Below are 21,891 nucleotides of genomic sequence, written 5' to 3' on the forward strand. Positions count from 1 at the left end.
CCCATGTTCCAAAGATGTGCAGGCTAGAGTGGATTGGGCATTCTAAATTCAGGGATTAGCTGTGGGGTTATCGGATGGGTCGGGGGGTGGGGGTATGTTCTTCAGAGTGTCAGTGTGGACTTGGTGGGCCAAAAGGCCTGTTTCCACAGTGAATCCCCCAACGTGTCTGCAGCCTGGCTTCCAGCTCCATCTCTCTGTGCCGAAGGTTCTCCAGTATGTGTATTCCTTCGTTTCCAGCACCCAGAACGTCCCACCTTCTGCAAATCGAAAGACAAGTCCCACCCTGCCCTCTCCAATGGGTGTTGTCTAACTGCTTAATCATTTTTAGTGGCCCAGCAGAGGCTGATAGCCAAGTTCGGAAACCAGGAGGATGGCCTCAATCGCGACCTTGGATTCATGTCACATGACAGGTAACCCCACTTCACTGTTACGCTCTCTCTCTCTCTCACTCTCACACACACACACACACTCTTCCATACTCACACGCTCGTGCAGAGCCTTTCCGATAGACATGCTCTCTCTCAGACACACACTAACACGCCCCCCACACTCACACCCACGCATACATCTTCGCACATGATTACACTCCATCACGCACACACTTTACCCAGCATGCACACGCACATACACACTCTCTCTCTCTCATGCATGCACTCACACATTTGGAGTGAATTTGCATTTGCAGGATTATATATTTGGAAACAGAGCCAGTCTGGCTCAAGATTGAGATACAGACAGACTCACCTCACCGCTTTCATGCGCTGTTTGATGTGAGGTGTTACCTTCTTTTATAAAACATTAAGTTTCCTGGAGAACGTGACTTAAAAGAAGTTCTGTAATGTACATATTAATGAACCGAAATCTGCAGCCCATTTTAAAAGATGAAAGATTTAACAGCAATCTAGGTTTCTTCAATACGTCACTTATGTTGAATGACACTGTCATGTTTTTGCGATATATTCTGTGTCTTGTGATTCTACACCACATCTACCTGAAGAAGGAGCAGCACTTCGAAACCTCGTGCTTCCAAATAAACCTGTTAGAATATACCCTGGTGTTTGTGAGATTTTAAAACTTTGTTTCCAGTGAATACAGCCCACACCTCCCACCGTTGCCAGTAAACTTTGCAATGCCAATGAAACAATGAACCTGAAGTCCTGAAAAAATATACAATTTGTAACAATATTAGCTACTCATTCACTGGTCCTTCTGAGACATGACATTAGTGCTGGAGGCTGAAAGAAATGAGCAGCTTTAAAACAAAAACCTGTTGGACCTCACAGAGTCTAATCCTGGCGGTAAGTTCAGGTAACCTTTACTACGACCCTATTTTGTTACAGCTTCAGATTTCCCCAGGAAAAAGACATACAAAAAGTAGTTTTTAAAGAAAACACCTCCAGCTCAAAATGCACCCACTCTCCCCACCCCACTTTCTTTGTTGGTCAGCTGAGTTGTCCGTTTGTAACTGGATCCCTGGTACAGCCGGGTAAAACATGCAGCTGGGATGACTGAGTGAACCCTTTCCCGCAACGGCAGGTTCCTTCACTAAAAAGGACATGAGTGAATCAGATGGTGTTTTTTCCCCCCTAAAAGTGGTTTCATCCTTAGATTATGAAGTCCAGATGAATGACCGAACTCCAATTCTGCAATCTACCACAGTGGGATTCGAACCTAGGAAGCCCCAGTGCTGGGTTGATCCGAGCACTTGGCCATCGCTCCTTCAATCCCCTTGCGCTGGCACGTGAACTCGATGGTGCCTCCTCAGGTGGGAGGAGCAGGTGAAGCCCTTTTGGAACTTACAGCAGGTGAATGGCCTCCCTCCAGTGTGGACCCACTGGTGGGTCAGCAGTGCAGCTGACTGTGTGAACTCTCCCCTGCACATAGGGCACGTGAATGGCTCCTCTCTGTCTGAACCCCTTCCTGCACACTGAGCAGGTGAACGGCCTCACCCCGTTGTGAATGCGTCTGTGGGTTTCCAGCACTGATAGGGAAGGGAATCCTTTCCCTCAGTCCCCACATTTCCACGGTTTCCCCATTGGGTGGAGCTTTCCTTGTGTTGCTCTGGGTTTGAAATTACAAACAGAGCGGGGACATAGTCTTTCCCACCGCGAGGGGTGTGATTTTAATTCCCCAATCTGAGTAAATGGTTTGAAGCACTTTTCACAGTCAACGCACTGAATCTCCCTCACTCGGTATCTCAGTATTCTCCCTGCCACACCAGTGTCCAAAGTCTCTCAAGCAGACAAAAGCAAACATTTCTTCAGGACCATGGGGGCAATGAATGACGTATCTGACTCCACCTACTTGTTTCAACTGCAGCTCACAGCTTCTTCATACATCCCAATTAATCTTTCCCATTGTCATGAAACCGGCGTATGGGTACAATTCCTAATCTGCAGGAATGAGAATCTTTTCACTGTCTCGCGTCAGTAAATGTCCCTGAGAACATCAGAGTCAAGTCACAGCGCTGTCAGAGGAGGGGAAGCTGAAATAGCCCCACACACTGCTCATGGGCACATTTCACTTTCCCCAACACACCGCCCCAACCACTGCGGCTCTTGGGAGTGGAAAGGGAACAAACACCAAAACCCAGTCTCAGCTTTGTAAATCTTCAGGAAATAAGAAAACTGTTCATCCCTTCGGATCTTCCATCCTGGGCTGACAGCGTTGATTTTAAATGGCTGTCCAGTCAGTGTCGATTCGTTTTGGCTGAAAAAATCTTCCTTATTTCATGCCAGCATTTCTTGCCAAAAAGAACTGTGCGGCAGAGTTCATGTATATATTTCCTTGTATAGTATTTTGTAAATAACATTCGTCTGCTGGTTGTTTTTACAGGGTATTTCAGGTTCATTAGAGGCTGTTTAAGTGTGTTGGGCGCTTTGTGGGCTACCATGATGCTGAGTGGGTTGAGTTGTCCGGACAGCATTTCCCAGATGTCTTTAATGTAAACTAATTTCGCAAGGGTAACCACAGACGTTGTGTCTGCCTGTGTCAGTTTGTTGATGTGAAATTGGCACACTGGGTTTATTGGGTAGGCAAAAGTGAGGACTGCAGATGCTGGAAACCAGAGTTTAGATCAGAGTGATGTTAGAAAAGCACACCAGGTCAGACAGCTTCCGAGGAGCAGGAAAATCGACGTTTCGGGCAAAAGCCCTTCATCAGGAATAGAGGCAGGACCCCTCCAGATTGGAGAGATAAATTGGGGGTGGGGTGTGCTGGCCCGAAGGTAGCAAAAAGTACAATAGGTGAATGGGGGTGGGGATGGAGGTGACAGATCAGAGAGGAGGGTGGAACGGATAGGTGGGGAGGGAGATTGGCAGGTAGGCAAGGTCATGAGAACAGCGCTGGGCTGGAAGGTTGGAATTGAGGTCAGGTGGAGGGAGGGGAAATGAGGAATCTGATGAAGGCCAAATTGATGGCCTGGGGTTGAATTTACCCCAAGCGGGAGATGAGGCGTTCATCCTCCAGGCATCGAGTGGGGAGGGTGCGGCGATGGAGGAGGCCCAGGACCTGCATGTCCTCGGCAGATTGGGAGGGCGTTTGAAATGTTGGGCCATAGGGCGATGGGGTTGATTGGTGCGGGTGTCCTGGAGAGTTTCCCTCAAGCGCTGTGACCTGACTCTGCGAGGAGTCTCCAGTCTCCCTAATGTAAAGGAGACCGCATCGGGAGCAATGGTTACAAGAAATTACATTGTTGGATACACAGGTGAAAGCCTTCGACCGACCACGGCCCGGATTCGATTTCCGGGCAGGGAAGAAATTTTCAGTAGAGCAATCAGACTGTGTCAGCATCTCCCTGGTGGTCTAGTGGTTAGGATTTGGTGCTTTCACCGCCGCGGCCCGGGTTCGATTCCCGTTCATGGAAGCTATTTTCCCGGGGATTATCGGCGACCCGTTCTTTTTGAATGCTCTGTACAATTTTTTCATTGATCTTCGTAGTTCCTGGGTGCTGCAGTGTGTAGTGGCTCGTTGAAATAGTGTCCTGATGCAGATTTGTTTGTATATGTAGGGATGATTGCTTCTGCAGTTAAGTTCTTGATTCGCGTGCGTTGTTTTCCTGTAGAGGCTGTTTTGAATTTACCATTGACTGTTCGCTGTACTGTGACATCTAGAAATAGCACTTTGTTGTTGTTCTCCTCTTTTGTGAATTTTATGCCAGTAAGGATATTGTTGATGGTGTTGTAGGTTTCCTCTAATTGGTTTCATTTTTTGATGACAAAAGTGTCATCGCTGTAGCGGACTCAAAGTTTGGGTTGGATCGTTGGAAGGGCTGTTTGTTCGAGTCTCTGCATTATTGCTTCTGCGAGGAATCCTGATGCTGCTGGTGGTATCATGGGTATTTCGTTAATTTGTTTGTAGGGCTTGTTACTGAATATGAAGTGGGTGGTAAAGCACAGCTCAACGAGCTTGACAGTGTTATCTTTGCTGATGAAGTTGGTGCTGTGTTTGTGTCTTTGTTTCTTCGAGTAGTGGCTTCAGTTTTCTTTGGCCACGTTGATGTTAATGGATGTGAACAGGGCTGTTCTGTCAAAGGACAACATTATTCCATCCTCTTCTATCTTAGTGTCTTTGGTGTTCAGGAATTCTTGGATGGAGTAAATGGAGTGGAGTGAATCTTCGACTTGGTGTTTTAGTCTTCAGTAGAGGCCTTTGACTAGTCTGTATATTGGTGTTCCAAGTAGTGAGACTATGGTCTAAGGGTGGGGGGGGTGGGGGGGGGGGGGCTCCTGGTTTGAAGGGGAGGAGAACAACAACAAAGTGCCATTCCTAGATGTCACAATAGAGCGAACAGTCAATGGGGAATTTCAAACTGGCATCTACAGAAAAACAACAGACCCAAACCAAGTATTAACCACAGAAGCAATCATCCCAACACCCACAAACGACGCTTCAGCAGGACATTATTTCAACGAACCACTACACACTGCAGCACAGAGAAACTACGAAGAGCACAAGAGAAATACGTATATAGTCTATTTAAGGAGAACGGCTACCCAATAAACGCAGTCCACTGGTTTCTCATTGATGCTTTCAAGCTGACTCTCAAAAATTCGGTTTATCCCTCCATTCTTTCCTGTTTGTTTTGTGTGGGTTTTGAAAGCTTTCCCAATCCTCTGACTGAGTATTGGAGTTGGGAGGTTATGTTGTGGTTGTACAGGCCATTTTTTAGACAAGTTTTGGAATATTGTGTGTAATTCTGGTCTCCCTCCTATCAGAAGGATATTGTGAAATTTGAAAGTGTTCTGAAGCACCAATGGGTCCACAGAGGGGAAGAGGCCCTTCTGCTGCCCTGAGTGCGGGTAGGCCTCTGCCCTGCTGATGCACCAGTTGGTCCACACTGGGGAAAGCTGTTCTCTGGCCCCAAGTGCAAGATGGCCTTCAGCAGTTCTTCCCACCCGCTGAGATACCAGTGGGTCCATATTGAGGAGAAGCCGTTCAGAAAGGGCTTTGCTCTTTCTTCCGACCTGCTGGCCCATTGGTGGGTCCACATGGGGGAGAGGTCGTTCAGTTGCCTAAGTGCAGGAAGGCCTTCATCAATTCCTCAGCCCTGCTGATGTACAAGTCCGTCCACACCAGGGAGATGCCGTTCTCCGAGTGTGGGAAGTGCTTTACTCGCTCCTCCACACTGCTGAAGCACCAGAAGGTCCACACGGGGGGATGAGGGGCGGAGGAGGGAGGCCTTTCTGCTGCCCTGAATGCGGGAAGTCCTTCAGCATTCCTCCGCCCTGCTGAAGCACCAGTGTGTCCACACCAGGGAGAGGCCCTTCAGCTGGCCCGAGTGTGGGAAGAGGTTCATGTTTTCCTGCAACTTGCTGAAGCACCAGCGGGGGCACCAGCGCTCCCAGCAATCAGATCCCACCGGTGACGCTGCCTTTAGTCACCCCCAAGGACTGAACCTCCTGCCAGTTCTGACAGTGGGTGCAGTGGGAGAGTAGCTGGGCTGTTTTTGTTTTCTGCTGGACTGAATTGCCTCCCCCACCCCCCACAACCACAACCTCATGGTGGCTCACGGTTAGCACTGCTGCCTCATGGCACCAGGAACCCAGGAATGCTTCCATCCTTGGGGGGTCTGTGTGCAATTTATTGAGGGTAGATAAATAGATCTGAGTGGGTTACCCTTCGGAGAATATGTGCAGATGTGTTGGGCTGAAGGACCTGTTTCCACACTGTCGGAGTTCAACCATCATATGAGCTTTGCTTTCATTGGAAACTGCTGCTCATTGAGCCAGTGACTGCACATTGCCCAATGAAATGATCCAGAGAAACGTAAGACCGCAAGACCATCGGGGCAGAAGTTAGGCCATTCGGCCCATTGAGTCTACTCAGCCATTCGTTGGTAACAAAAGTGGTGCAGATGAGATTAGCTACAGTGTGGAAACAGGCCATTTGCCCCAAAAAGTCCACATCAACCCTCCGAAGAGTAACCCATCCAGACCCATTTCCCTCTGACGAATGTACCGAACTCTATGGGCAATTAAGCATTACCAATCGACATGACCTGAACATCTTTGGACTATGGAAGAAAACAGGATCACCCAGAGAAAACTCACGCAGACACTGGGAGAATATGAACACTCCTCACAGACAGCCACCCAAGGCTAGAATCAAATCTGGGTCCCCGGCGCTGTGAGCCTGCAGTGGTAAACACTGAGCCACTACATGTTGCAACCCGAAGTAGGCAAGCAGGTGGTTGGGACAATACAGCAAGCCAGGCAGCACTAGGGTGTGGAGTAGTCAGCGTTTTGGGTATTAACCCTTCTTCATGACTGAAACGTTGACTTCTCTGTGAGAAACGATTTACGGGAATGTTACTGGGTGTTGGATGGTTTGAGCTACAGGGAGAGGCTGAATAGGCTGGGACTGTTTTTACTGGACCATCAGAGACCAGAGGAGTGACCTAATAGAGGTTAAAAAGTCATGAGGGGTATGGACAGGTTAATAGACAAGGTCTTTTCCCTGGAATGGGGGGTCCAGAATTAGAGGTCATAGGTTTAGGGTGAGAGGCGAAATATATTAAAGGGAAAACCTCTTCATGCAGAGGGTGGTACTTATATGAAATGAGGTGCCACAGGATTTGGGTCAGGTGTTGTCAAATGGGATTAGATTAGTTTAGGATATCAGGTCAGCATGGACAAGTTGGACCAAAGGGTCTGTTTCCATGCTGTATGTGTCTCTCTGACTACTAGTCCTGATGTAAGTTTAAAATAGAGTCCAAGTAACTTTGAATAGTTCAATCTTGTTGTGCTCACCTCCTGAAAAGTTTCAAATGAATCCCTGTTTGAACATGCTGAGTTGGACAAAGTATCCCATCAAGTTCAACACAAACCCAGAGGTGTAGAAGTCAGAACACCAAGGGGACCAAAACTGATCACAATATTCCAGGTGCAGCCTCATCAACGTCCTTTGTACCTACAATATAACTTGCCAACATCTGTACTCAATGCCCTAATTGATGAAGGCCAGTGTGCTTAAACCTTTCTTCACTCCCTTGTGTACCGATGTAATCAGAGATATAGGACCTACTTTAAACTGATCCACAATCCTGATTCTGGGAACACAGTGACTAATAGGGAAGGCAAAAGGGAGATTGGCCTTTAAATGGAGTATAAATGCAGGGAGGTTATAGTGGAGGTTTTGATTGAAAGGGCAGTGAAGATTCAACCAGCTGACAGTGGATCTGAATCACATGTAGATCAGGTCAGGTTCGGACAGCAGGAAACCAGATACGTTTTTACAACAAACCACAACGATTTCATCATTAGACTCTTAATTCCAGATTTATATTGAATTCAGATTCCACCATCTGCCGTGGTAGGTTTTGAACACAAGTCCCGACAACATTACCTGGGTGAATAGTCTGGTGACAATAACGTCGGCCATCGCCTCCCCTGAACACATTGGCTTATTGTGTTTAGAGGTAATAAAGGAGCAAGAGGTTTCAGCAGCTGCTAAGTTGTTGACATTACACAAGGGACCATCAGCACTCTCAGTAATGGCACACACTGAAGTCAGTGTCCTGTATCAGAGGTAAGGGCTCGGGATCGATAAGAAATAGGAACAGGAATATGCCATTCAGCCCGTTGAGCCTGCTTCTCTATTCAGTAGGATTATGGGTGATCTGGCATTCCCCACATTCACTTTCCTGCCCTTTTCCTGTAACTTTTCATCCCCCAACTCTTCACGAATCTATCGATCCTAGTTTTAAATGTGACATGAAGGCTGTCAACAGAGTTACTGGGGTGGCGGGGGGGGGGCTCACGTCGAACTTTGGGCGAAAACAATGGATTCACACTACACAATACTTAACTAAGGGAATGTTTATGGTTATGCAATGATGGAAATTGGGCAGGCATTCAGATGAAATTATTGGTAAATTATGAATGATCGAGGAGTCGGGAGAGAAGTGGTGTTCAGGCACTTTTGGATATCATCAGTATAGATGCCAACACCAGCAGCTACGGTAAAACAAATAAGAATGGAAGACGCTAAAAGCAGACCCTCTCAGAGGATAGAGTGATGCTGGAGAGGGTCAGTACTGTCATTAACCCTGATCAAGGCTGTCCGCAGGTCGACGAGGGAATGTTCATCCCTGTCACCGTTTCAAAGGATGTCAAACATGACCTTGATAAGAACTGTTTCAGGGGTAGAAACCAGACTCGAGGGCTTTATACTCAAAATTCTGGAAGAGATGGGAATGACTAATTCAACAATGTTACATCCAAACCTACACTTCCATTAGTGCGATAATAATAGAAGTGTTTTGGTTTTTATTTCGAAGATTCTCAGCAGCACTGAGTAAGAAGCAACAAAATTAACACAAGAAATACTGCAATTGCTTCAATGTGCGTGCTCCCAATAGGGGGGCATCTGGTGTTCAATTAACTGTCTACAAGGGGCAATATTGGAAAGGAATGACCCAGTTCATAGCAATAAGAGGGGAGACACAGACTGCTTGATACAAACATATCATGGTTGGGAGTAGGGCACTCGGCACTTCGAGCCTGCTGCAACATTCAATAAGATCATGGCAGATCTGAATTCAACCTCAACTCTACATTCCAACACATCCCCGACAATCTTTCATCCACTTGGTTATCAAGAACCGATCTACCTCTGCCTTAAAGATTTTGAATCCACTGCCTTTTGAAGAAGACACACAACCCTCAGAAAGAAAAGAAATCATCCTCATTGTTGTCTTCTACATTTAAAATATGACCCTGTACTTTCAGATATTAAGATAGGGACACAAACTGCATTCAAATAATACCTGTGGTACAGTTAACTATGTCAAAGTGCTTCACATGAACACAATGAGAATTCCTTTAAAAATCACATGACCGGAGCACAGATTAGGATAGGTGACCAAAGACTTGGTCAAAGGGACAAGTTTAGGGCAATCTTTTAAACAGGTTCAATTTCCCAAACATCAGAGGACAGAGACGTGAACAGCAAACACAAAATAGCAAGAATGGGAAACAACAGTGTAGTCATAATGTCACAGGATGAGTAATCCAGGGAACATGAGTTCAAATCCCACCACAGAAAGAGGTGAGATGTGAATAATTCAAATCATAAATGCGGAACACAAAGTTAGTCTCAGTATGGTATCGATGGCACTGACGTCAATTGTCATAAAAACCCATGTTCACCAATGTCCTTTCAGCATGGAAACTGTCATCCTTGCATAGTCAGTCTTACATGTGATTCCAGAACCACAGCAATGTGGTTGACTCTTAAACTGCCCTCTGAATTGGCACAAGCAAGACACCTTTCACTTCGGGATGGATAACAAACATCAACCTTGTGAAAGTGTCATAACAGAACTTGCTGGAGAAACTCAGCCAGTCTGGCAACACCAGTGGAGAGAGAGAGAGAATGAAACAGAGTCAATTTCCTGGCCTGCGTCCAGAACAGTTCTGAAGAAGGGTCACAGCACATGAAATGCTAACTCTGCTTCTCTCTCCACATGTGCTGCCAGACCTATTGAGTTTCTCCAGCATTTGATGCATTTTTGTGTTTCAGATCTGCAGCATCTGCAGTTCTTCATTACACTGACTTAGGGAAGCTCAAATCCCATAAAAGGGTCGAGCAGAAGGGCTGGATTTACTCAGCAAGTCTGGCACCAGTTATGGAGATAAAAACAGTTCGTACTTCGGGTCATTGAATGATCTTACATCAGGGACAAACTTTTGTGGAAGCTGCAAGAGTAAAAGGCACTGGTGTAACTTCAACATCTGGGTGAACTCTCTCAGCCATGGGGGTCAGGCTGACTCAGCATTCTGGTCCTGCTCATTACCTGTTAAATTCTCAATTTGTTGTTCTTGTTATATTTCAACATGGTTGACATATTCCTATGTTTTAAAATGAAATTCCAGCAGACAGGAATTTTCCATGTAAGTAATCATACATTAGAGGGTTTGGAACGTGAATGTAACTTTTAAACAGAAAGTATTTATTCATGCATGGGGTGTGGGCATCGCTGGCAATGCCAGCATTTATACCCATCCTTAACCACCCTGTGGTTGGTTGGAAAAGTGAATGAAGGTGTCTGAGATTGTCTTGATCAGCACAGCAATCTCAAATATGGGTGTGCTCAGGTAGAAGTACCGTCCACTCCCACAGCCAAGTCTGCATTCACTTCAATTATAGATGCCATCTAAACCTCCCAGGACAAGGACAGCATGGGATGACAATCAGAATAAAGCTTCCTCTACTCTTGAATTTCAAGTGAAGCTACCTCAACACTGTCCCCAACAAACACTGCCAAGACAGAAACAGCATTGGGTTAGATACAGAGTAAAACGTCCTCTTCACTTCCCCATTCATACAGTCCCAGGACAATGACAGCAGAGGGTTAAATAAACAGTAGAGTTTCTTCCATTCTGACTGACACTTAGTACGTCCTACACCAATCCTCAAGGAAAATTCAGAACTGAGACTGTTATCTGGTACTGAATTCACACATCCTAACGGGAATGACAGCAACAGAAAATCATGTAGTGAAACACAGATAAAACACACACAATGTACAACAAAACTAGACTGTTATTGGGATCAAAGACATAGTCCCTGCAGTGATCCGAATGTGAGCTGAACAAATTTCACACTTGAACAATATTCTCTGGGAATGCAATGTCCACCTCACTGCTGTCTATTCAGTCCTCTGCTCTCGTTCAGGGCTGAGTTGCGGCTGAACACATTGTGGCGTGGGGGTCAAGAGGTTGGACAGTTAAGGTCAACTTGGATTAAGGGCATCCTTTGTCATGCCAGTGAGGTGGAGGGTCGCTCATTTACTCAACTTATAATCGGGGACAAGGGGATATCAGGCTGGGCTTGTATCAGTTTGAGTTTAGAAGAAACAGATGATCCGATGGAGCTGTATAACATCTGGAGAGGACTTAATGTAAATGTAATGTCAACTCAATTCTAGACAGAGACTAGTCTCTCATTTAAGATAGGAGAGTTTTGTTTTTCTCTCAAGTGTTCTCGAGTCTTTGAAATTCACTTCTTTCGAGAGCAGCATGTGGTGGTGGCGCGGTGGTTAGCACTGCTGCCTCACGGCATCAGTGACCTGGGTTTGATCTCATCCTCGGGCCGACTGTCTGTGTAGAGTTTGCACATTCTCCCCTTGTGTCTGCATTGGCTTCCTCTGGTGCTCTGGCCTCCTCCCACGGTCCAATGGACGTGCAGTTGACGGTAGATTGACCATGGGAGATGCAGTGTTACAGGGATAGGGTAACGAACTGGGTCTGGGTGGGACGGTCAGTCAATGTTGACTCGATGGGCTGAATGGCCTACTTGCACGCAATTGGCCTATATCAATCAATAGTATGCACTTGCTTTATGGTTACCGACATCAAATTACATGAGTGGTTTTGGCTAATTCATCTCTTATTATCGTATTCAACCAACTACAGCATCTAGAAACTTACTTAATCACAATATCCAATATCTGCAGAGTACCTTTTCTTTTTGTCACGACCATGATCTTGAACTCTGACGTGTGACCTCCTCATTGCTATCAAAGTTCTTTATTTATACCGACATTGTCATGGTTTTACTTTGTCGAATGTCTTCCTGGCATTTGCTGTTAAGACCCGATATTCTGCCCTCGGCAACATTTTCCCTTACAATTCTATACTAAGGATTTCATGAAAAACCTCAGAGTGTGGTGAGACTGCGGAACTCACTACCATAGTGAATAGTTAGGGTGGAAGACACGACAACTAAGGGTAAGCAACCCAATACAAATGACTGTCACTGTCACCAGATTCACAACACAGTGAAATTTAAACATGCAATGTCCCTCAATTTCTCAACTGTTCCGAACCAGACTTGATGAAGAACAGATCTTGCACATCAACATTATGATTTAAACAAAAACCAATAATTATAAATATGGCAAGTTTGCTCGGGCAAAGTTAAAGAAGATAATCTAATTAATGCCAATGATTTAAACCCTTTGATCAAGTCCCCCACCATCTCAGAGACTGAAACTTAAGCGGCAATTTAAGAAATATTTTTTTTTAAACTTAACAATTCAAGCAAACAGTTTCCAACATGGATTGCCAAGCCTTTGTGCAATTGTTTGGACTATGACTGTTTCACAGACACGTAACTGTAAATCTAATTTAAAAGTCACTGCTGAACACCCCAGTGTTCTGCCATTTTTTACAGGCTGGGACTCATTCCCAGAGAGAGCCAACAATGCTTTAACTGGACAGTCGAATCTAGAGAGAACAGCTCCTGGTATCAACGAGCAGCAGCGCCCACTGCAAGCAAATTTGCAGAGGTGGGGGAGCACGACGGCATAAAACAAAAAAAAATCCGACCGACTCTCCCTTGAAAAGCAATGTCAGAATGTGCAGGGGTTCCGTCCTCGCAGTGGACAACAGCAGCTTCACCAGCAGAATCCGATTGTTGGGAGCACTGGTGTGTGCGCTGGTGCTTCTGCAAGGTGCAGAATGATGAGAACCTCCGCTTCCACTCGGGGCAGGTGAACGGCCTCTCCCCGGTATGGCCCCACCTGTGCCTCAGCAGGTGGGAGGAATTGCTGAAGGCCTTCCCGCACTCTGGGCAGGGGAAGGGCCTCTCCCCCGTATGGACCCGAATGTGGGATGCCTGGGTAAAGCCCTTCCCGCACTTGAGGCAGGAGAACGGGCTCTCCCCGGTGTGGACCCGCTGTTGCCTCAGCAGGGCAGAGGTATCATTGAAGGCCTTCCCGTACTTGGAGCAGCTGAAGGGCTTCTCTCATATGTGGACCCGGCGGTGGGTCAGTAGGACGGAGGAATAGCTGAAGGCTTTCCCGCATTCGGGGCAGGAGAATGGCCTCTCGGCTGTGTGGACCCACTGGTGCCTCTGTATAAAGTAGGAACTTCTGAAGGTCTTCCCGCACTCAGAGCAGGAGAACAGTCTCACCCCGGTGTTACTGTGCCCATGAGTCTCCAGGTCAGATGGGAAATGGAAGCCTTTCCCACAGTTGCCACATTTTCATGGCTACTCCACAGGACGGGATTCCTTGGGTTTCTCAATGACCGAAGCTTCAGCTGCACACAAACGCGTGTCCAGCACCTCCCTGCCGTGAATTCCATTTCCCAGTCTGTATAATTTTTACTGGCTCCACAATCAGAGTGCTGCAACAGTAGGGTCTCTCTTCCAGTCTCACTGATGCTGAAAAAGCTTGGTTCCTTCTCACAGAATCATCGTCGAAAATTGTTATAGTCCCGATGGATTCAGTGACTGCCAGACATTGACGTGAAATTGAGGACTGCAAATGCTGGAGAGTCAGAGTCAAAGCACAGCAGATCAGGCAGCATCTGAGGAGCAGCAGAGTCAATGTTTCAGGCAAAGCTCGTCATCTATTGATATTGAAACGTCCGTCTTCAGATCTTCAGATAATCTGTAAAATGAGATTACAAAAGTCATCACTGTCAGTCCAGGTTAGAAATTCCAAACAAGCAATTCTACTTTCCGCAGAACATTCTTTTCTTTTTCCACAAAATTGAAAGCACCATCCCACCCCCTCTCCCCCCTCTATTCTCACTCCGCTCAAACTAATCCTCCCGACGGTCCTGATACAGGATCTTACAGAGACCGAAAAGTGAAAACATCGAGACTGACACCTCTGAATTTTGGATACCTCCACCTGAAAGTTAGTATCTTTCACGACATCTAGGAGTGAATAAGTCTGATTTTGGGAAGCAAAAAAAAGTGTCAATTCAGGATGAACCTTCAATGCAACCTCTTTAGAAACAACCAGACACGAAATGGTTAACATCTGGGGAGGTGGAAGTGGGGAGATGGAGGAAATGAGATATCAAGGCATTGACACCGACACCAGACAGAAACTGAACACACAGGCATGGCAAACATTACGGGCAAGCCAGAGTCATAGAGATACACAGCACAGAAACAGGTCCTTCAGTCCAACTCATCCATTGCGACCAGATAGCCTAAATTAATCTCGTCTCATTTACCAGCACTTGGCTCATATCCCTCTGAACTCTTCCTATTCATATACCCATCCAGATGCCTTTTAAATGTAATAATTGGACCTACATCCACCACTTCCTCCGGCAGATCATTCCTTACACTTGCCTCTCTCACCCCAAACATATTATTCTTCTATTCTGGACTTCTCCCATCCCAGGGAAATGAACTTGTCTATTTATCCTATCCATGCCTCTCATGATTCTCTCAACGTCTGTAAGATCACCCCTCAGCCTCTGGTATACCGGGGAAAATAGCTGAAGCAATGCGTTTAATTTTAGCTTCACACTCACTGAACTTTACTCCCGTGTAAAACATTGTTTCCCTCCCCCACACTGTCCATGGGAAAAACCAAGAGTGCTGAGACTCTGGATTTGGGAGAATGCCACGTAGAATTCCCGCAATGTGGAAACACGCAATTCAGCCCAACAAGTCCACATCGACCATCCAAAGCGTAACCCATGTGGACACTTTCCCCTATCCCATTCCACTACACTTCCTGCACACTATGGACCCATTTAGTATGGCCACTTCTCCCGAAACTGCACATCATTAGATTTTGGGAGGAAACCAGAGCACCCGGAGGAAACCCAGCAGACACGGCAGGGAGAATGTGCAAACTCCACACAAACAGTCGCCCCAAGGCTGGAATCGAAAGCGGATCCCTGGCGCTATAAGGCAGCAGTGCGAACCACTGATGCATCGTGCTGCCCATGGGTGCAGAAAGAGGTGGGGGCTGGGAACTTTGTTAATTGTACCACACAGTGGTTGTTGAGTATGGTTAAATCTCACGGGATCTAGGGAGCGCTAACCAACTGGGTACAAAATTTAGAAGCGCGTTGTTGTAGATGCTGGAATCCTTTATGAAAACAACAAATGCTGGAGATCACAGTGGGTCAGGCAGTGCTGTGCTACTCTATGACTGGACAGTGTGGACGTGGAGATGATGTTTCCACTAGAAGAAGGGTTGAGGATGCCAAGTCATTGAGGCATTTCAGACAGAGATAGGTTCTTGATTAGTAAGGGGTCAAGGGTTATGAGGAGAGGGCAGCAGAATGGGAAAGAGAAACATATCATCCATGATCGACTGGTGGAGCAGACTCGATGGGCCAAATGGCCTCATCCTGCTCCTGTGTATTATGGTCTTAAAGCTGGGCATATGACTTAAGGGGTTCTCACAAACTATTTCAGAATCCCGAAGAGGAGTTGTTGGACTCGAAAGTTTAACTCTGCTTTCTCTCCACAGATGCTTCCAGTCCTGCTGAGTTTTTACCGTGTTCTCAGTTTTTGTTTCAGATTTCCAGCATCCACAGTTCTTTGTCTTATTTATCAAATTCATTTCTTGCCCTTCCCAAGTGTCTGGAACTTCATCTCCCTGATCTACAAACTGTTCACTTACCCTAGAAATGACCACTACCTCCTTATCAAAGTAGACCCCTTTGTTGCAAAATGATTGTTCAATTCTGTGACCAAAATTATTGCATTCGTAATTACTTACACCAGGGACTCTCAATATCTCAGGCCAGAACACAGCTGGATTGTTTCAGACAGTACATTTATGTGATTTGATGCAATTCCCTATTCCCGACCTTTCCAGCGTGTTGCAGGGAATGGAGGGTTTGAGTTAAGAAGAAGCTGGGACATTTTTCCAATGGAGCCGAGGAAGTTGTCAGATAACTTTATAGATTTTTAAAATCAGGAGGGGTATAGATAATGTGTCATTTTCAGGAGGCTCAGAATATTTTATTGCTCCAGAAGGTGTAAAAGGGGGTCAAAGCTTCAACAGAAATCGAGCAGAGCTGAGAACAGACAACATTTAACTCTGTGGGAACAGGGAGATCAGAGGACAGAGAAATCAGGACCTGAAATCCGAGCTGACACCAGACTACCATGCTATCAGTGCTTTGATTAGCAGTGCCCACCCTCTACCATTACTGAGCTTCTCACTCGACTTGAATGCCACGTATCCCTTCGATATTCCGGATCCAATCCTTGTCATTCTGAAGCCACATCTCTGTAAGGAGTCTCAGATCATAATTATTCTCTTCAATGTGTGCTGTCAATTAATTCGCTTTTGTAACAATGCAGCACACATTCACATACTGAGCTTTTAGTTTTATTTTTTGTGATGGTTAGAATCCAGTTTTGATTGCTAGTACATTTATTCTCCTTGTCCCTTTCTATCATTCTCTGGTATTTGGTTTCCAAATCACTACATTGCTCACTGGCCTTGATTTGGATTGGCTGTGCTAAATTGCCCAGTGTCCAGGGATGTGCAGGTCAGGTGGGTTAGCCATGGGAAACGCAGGGTTATCGATTTAAAGTAATAGATGGAGTAGGCCATTTGGACCATCGACCCTGCTCCGCCATCCATTAAAATCATAGCGGATCAATCAATCGTCTCAGCTCCTCTTAATTGCATTATCCCAACTACCCTTAAGTCCCTTACCACGCAGAAAACCCATCCAACAGTGTCTTAATGAAGCTGCCTCTACTGCTTCCTTGAGCACAGAATTCCATTAATTGACCATTAACCACATAGGTCCTGCCCTTAATTGCCTCATCAAAATGCAACAGCTCATATTTGTCTAAATTAAACTCCATCCACGACTCCTTGGCCCATAGGCTCATCTGATCAATTATAATTTATATTAAACTTTCTTTCCTACCTTATTCCCTCAAAGCTGAAAATCTCCATCCCACACTCTAACCCGCCATTCTCACTTTGTTGAATCTAATCACGGATGTCCTCATCCTGAAATGTTTGGTTCATGCTGATTAACAGGCCCACATTCAAGGGAGCTCTAACTGAAACGTACAGAACATTGAACGGCCTGGACAGAGTGGACATTGGGAAGATGTTTTCATTGGGAGGAGAAACTAATACCCATGGGCATAGCCTCAGCATAAAGGGAGAATGGAGATTAGGAGCAATTTCTTTAGCCAGAGAGTGGTGAATCTATGGAATTCATTGTCACAGAAAACTGTGGAGGCCAGGTTACTGAGTATGTTTAACATTGAGATAGAGATGTACAGCACAGAAACAGACTGTTTGGTCCAACTTGTCCATGCCGACCAACTATCCCAACCCAATCTTGTCCCACCTGACAGCACACGGCCCCATATCCCTCCAAACCCTTCCTATTCATACACCTCCCCAAATGCCTTTTAAATGTTGCAATCGTACTAGACTTCAACACTTCCTCTGGCAGTTCATTCACTAAACGTATCATACTCTGCGTGAAAAAGTTGCCCCTTAGATCTCTTTTGTATCTTTCCCCTCTAACGCGAAACCCATGCTCTCTCGTTCTGGACTCCCCCACCCCAGGGAAAAGACTTTGTCTATTAATCCTATCTATGCCCCTCATGATTTTATACACGTACAGTTACGACGTTGAAACGACATTTGGATAAGTACATGAATACGAAAGGTCCGAAGGTTTATGGGCCAAACACTGCGACGAGTTTAGTTTGAGAACATACTCAGCATGGACTGGTTGGATGAAGGGTCTGTTCAATGCTGTCTGCCTCTGTGACTGATCTGTACTGGTCTTAAAACCATTTTCTTACCTCTCCCCATAAGCATCCACTTCTTTGTTGTTCAAAACTCAGATGAACTTAGCCTTGAATATGTTCAATGACCCCACTTCTGAACTCAATTCCTCTTCGTAATATACCACTTGCCTTGCTCATTACCTGCTGCATCTGCACGACAACTGGCATTGACTGGTGTGGAGGGACTCTGAGAGCCTTAGTACATCCATACATCATTCCTGATGAAGGGCTTGTGCCCGAAACGTTCACTGTCCTGCTCCTCAGATGCTGCCTGACCTGTTGTGCTTTTCCAGGGCCACATTTTTCGACTTTCACCTCTAGTCCTCACTTTCTCCACATTCCAATATATCACCATTTAAACAATGCACTGCTTTTTTTTTTAACAGCAAAGGCTATAATTTCACATTGCGGCACTGCACTTGCCATGTGTTTGTCAATTGAGACACAGGCCTGGACCAACTTCGGGAAGAGGCAAAAGACTGAGTTCTGACAAAAACCGTAGCATACTCACAACGTCGGCTCTGTTTACCTTTCCACAGATGCTGCTCGACCCGTTGGCTTTCTGCAGTATTCGCTGTGTTTGCTCGACATAAATGCTGCTTTCCACGAAAGAACTTCAATCCCTGTCCTCTGGTAATTGACCCTAGTCAGTGGCAATAGGTTCTTATGATCATTAACCTTCCCATTCACACCACGTCTTCTCCCATCATTGCCAACTTGGGAATGTCTCCACAAAATGGAAATTGCTCATCCCTGGACATGATGCAAATGTTACATTGGGGAAGAGGTCTTAGCAAAATATTGTCAGTTAGCAGGTGGAAAAATGTTCAGGAAGTAAAACACAAATCCCAGTCTCCAGCTTTGTGAATCTTTAGAAACTCTTTGGGAAGTGGAATTAGAGGAGAATGAAGGATGAACTGACGGACTGAGCAGAGACAGTCCAGACACCGTCCCCTTGTTTAAGAGGCTGATTGACTCTGATATTCTCAGGACATGAACTGACCTGAGACATTGAAAGAATTCTCTGCACATCAGGAATTCAAACCCATTCTCGGCTCGGGGCCAATGAGAAAATTCGGGAAGAGGCAAAACACTGAAAGGCTCGGAGGGCGATGGCCCCGGTGAAGGAGAGCTCGTTCCTCGTGACATGGATGTGCCTGCAGATGGTGGGATCAGGCTGTCCCCATGTCTCCATAATGAATGTCCAAGGCTTTATTATGGAAAAGTAAAACTGATAGAAGACAATGATAATTTTGGGCGGGGCAGGTTGAATTATGAATTGATTAGTAGGTTCCTCAAAGACACTGTGCAGACGGTGCCCGGGGTGGTCTCTGTGGCGCAATTGGTCAGCGCGTTCGGCTGTTAACCGAAAGGTTGGTGGTTCGAGACCACCCAGGGACGGAGTGTTTCTTGTTCTCGCTCCTACCGCTTTCTTGGCTGCGAAAGTGCACGTTTTTAATGGTTTCAGGAAAATGTTTCCCAAACGGAAATCTTCTCCACTGAGGCAGCACAAAGGGGTTTCTGAATTGATTGAATTTCTAACGTAAAGGACTGCCGATGCTGAGAATCCGAGACAGAAAGCGAAACTGCTGGAGAAACTCAGCAGGTTTGGCTGGACCTGGATGAGGAAAAAAACGAGTTCTGAAATGTTGTCTCTGATTCTCCTTCCACAGATGCTGCCTGACCTGCTGAGTTGCTCCTGCAATTTCTGTTTTTGTTTTTAACTGAACGTCCATTTCATCTTTCGGGATGAAACACCCAGACTCGCCATTTGCAGATATTTAACCCTTTCGAATCACTGTGAAGTGATTGGATTCAAACAAACTCTGCAATGATTCACTCTTTCTCAGCTCCACAGGCAGAGAGACCTGGGAAATGAAGCTGCCAGTGTGGTTCTGTATTGGTGGGCCGAGTGGTGAATGCGATGGACATGAAATCCATTGCGGTTTCCCCACGCAGGTGTGATCCCTGCCGACTACAGTTGAGAAACGACATCAAAAGAAAAGGGAGATTGCTCCACGGTTTTTTTTAAAGATGCAAATCAATGGAGGGGTTGAAATATTTCAATCACATTGGGACTGGTCGGGAATCTGCAACCCACTCCCTGTCAGGGTGGAACAAGCAGATACCCACAGAGCTGCTATTGAGGCTCTGAGCCAAGAGTTTGGAAATGAGACTAGAACAGTGAGGGGCGTGAAGTCGTGATCGAAGTTAAGCAGGCACCTGAGGACAAGGGTGTTTTATTTGCCTGTGAAAGATACTGCTTCACAAAGTTGGGACTATGGAAGGGAAGCAGTGACGGTGATTATCTTTGGCTGTTCCTCTTGTGAATGTTCCCATTGCTGCCCATGTCCGTGTTAACGTCAGAACTCTGCTGCATGGCGCCGGCGAAACGGATGACGCATCTGACTCCACCTACCTGTTTGAAATGCAGCTCACAGCTTCTTCACACACACCAATTAATCTTTCTCATTGTCCTGAAGCCGGCATACGGTTTGAATTCCCGAACTGCGGGAATGAGAAACCTTTCACTGTCTCGCGTCAGTAAATGTCCCTAAGAACATCAGAGTCAAGTCACAGCGCTGTCAGAGGAGGGGAAGCTGAAATAGCCCCACACGCTGCTCACGGTCACATTTCACTTTCCCCAACTCACCGCCCCAACCACTGCGGCTCCTCGGAGTGGAAAGGAAACAAACACCAAAACCCAGTCTCAGCTTTGTAAATCTTCAGGAAATAAGAAAACTGTTCATCCCTTCGGGTCTTCCATCCTGGGCTGACTGCGTTGATTTTAAATGGCTGTCCAGTCAGTGCCGATTCGTTTTGGCTGAAAAAAATCTTCCTTATCTCATCCCAGCATTTCTTGCCACAGAGACCTGTGTGGCAGAGTTCATGTATATATTTCCTTGTATGGTATTTTGTAAATAACATTCGTTTGCTGGTTGTTTGTATCGGGTATTTCAGGTTCATTAGAGGCTGTTTAAGTGTGTTGGTAGGTTTGTGGGCGACCATGATGCTGAGAGGGTTGAGTTGTCTGGACATCATTTCCCAGATGTCTTTAATGTAAAGTAATGTGGCTAGGGTTTCTGCAGACGTTGTGTCTGCTTGTGTCAGTTTGTTGATGTGAAATTGGCACACTGGGTTTATTGGGTAGGCAAAAGTGAGGACTGTAGATGCTGGAAACCAGAGTTTAGATCAGAGTGGTGCTGGAAAAGCACAGCAGGTCAGACAGCTTCCGAGGATCAGGAAAATCGACGTTTCGGGCAAAAGCCCTTCATCAGGAATAGAGGCAGGACGCTTCCAGGGTAGAGAGATAAATTGGGGGGTGCTGGGCCAAAGGTAGCAAAGAGTACAATAGGTGAATGGGGGTGGGGACGGAGGTGACAGGTCAGAGAGGAGGGTGGAGCGGATAGGTGGGAAGGGAGATTGACAGGTCCTGAGGACAGCGCTCAGCTGGAAGGTTGGAACTCAGGTAAGGTGGGGGGGGAGGGGAAATGAGGAAACTGGTGCAGACCACATTGTTGCTCTGGGGATGAATGTATCCGAGGCAGAAGTTGGGGCGTTCTTCCCCCAGACATCGGGTGGGGAGGGAGCAGCGATGGAGGAGGCCCAGGACATGCATGTCCCTGGCAGAGTGGGAGGGGAGGTTGAAATGTTGGGCCACAGGGCGATGGGGTTGATTATTGCAGGTGTCCTGGAGATGCTCCCTCAAACGTTGTGACTTGACTCTGCGACGGGGCTCCAGTCTCCCGAATGTAGAGGAGACCGCTTCGGGAGCAATGGATACAAGAAACAACTTTGGTGGAAGCCTTCGAACTGCCGTGACCCGGGTTCGATTTCCGGCAGGGA

At 46.3% G+C, this 21,891-nt stretch overlaps 2 non-coding genes across 2 annotated transcripts; both read left to right on the forward strand.

The window, feature by feature from the left end:
• The first annotated feature begins 3,793 nt into the window (after positions 1-3,793).
• trnae-uuc (transfer RNA glutamic acid (anticodon UUC)) lies at positions 3,794-3,865 on the forward strand. Its single transcript has one exon. It is a non-coding gene; the product is annotated as a tRNA-Glu (tRNA).
• Positions 3,866-19,372: 15,507 nt separating this feature from the next.
• trnan-guu (transfer RNA asparagine (anticodon GUU)) lies at positions 19,373-19,446 on the forward strand. Its single transcript has one exon. It is a non-coding gene; the product is annotated as a tRNA-Asn (tRNA).
• Positions 19,447-21,891: the final 2,445 nt, after the last annotated feature.

Source organism: Chiloscyllium punctatum, chromosome 36, assembly GCF_047496795.1.
Source record: "Chiloscyllium punctatum isolate Juve2018m chromosome 36, sChiPun1.3, whole genome shotgun sequence".
Classification (NCBI taxonomy): Eukaryota; Metazoa; Chordata; class Chondrichthyes; order Orectolobiformes; family Hemiscylliidae; genus Chiloscyllium; species Chiloscyllium punctatum.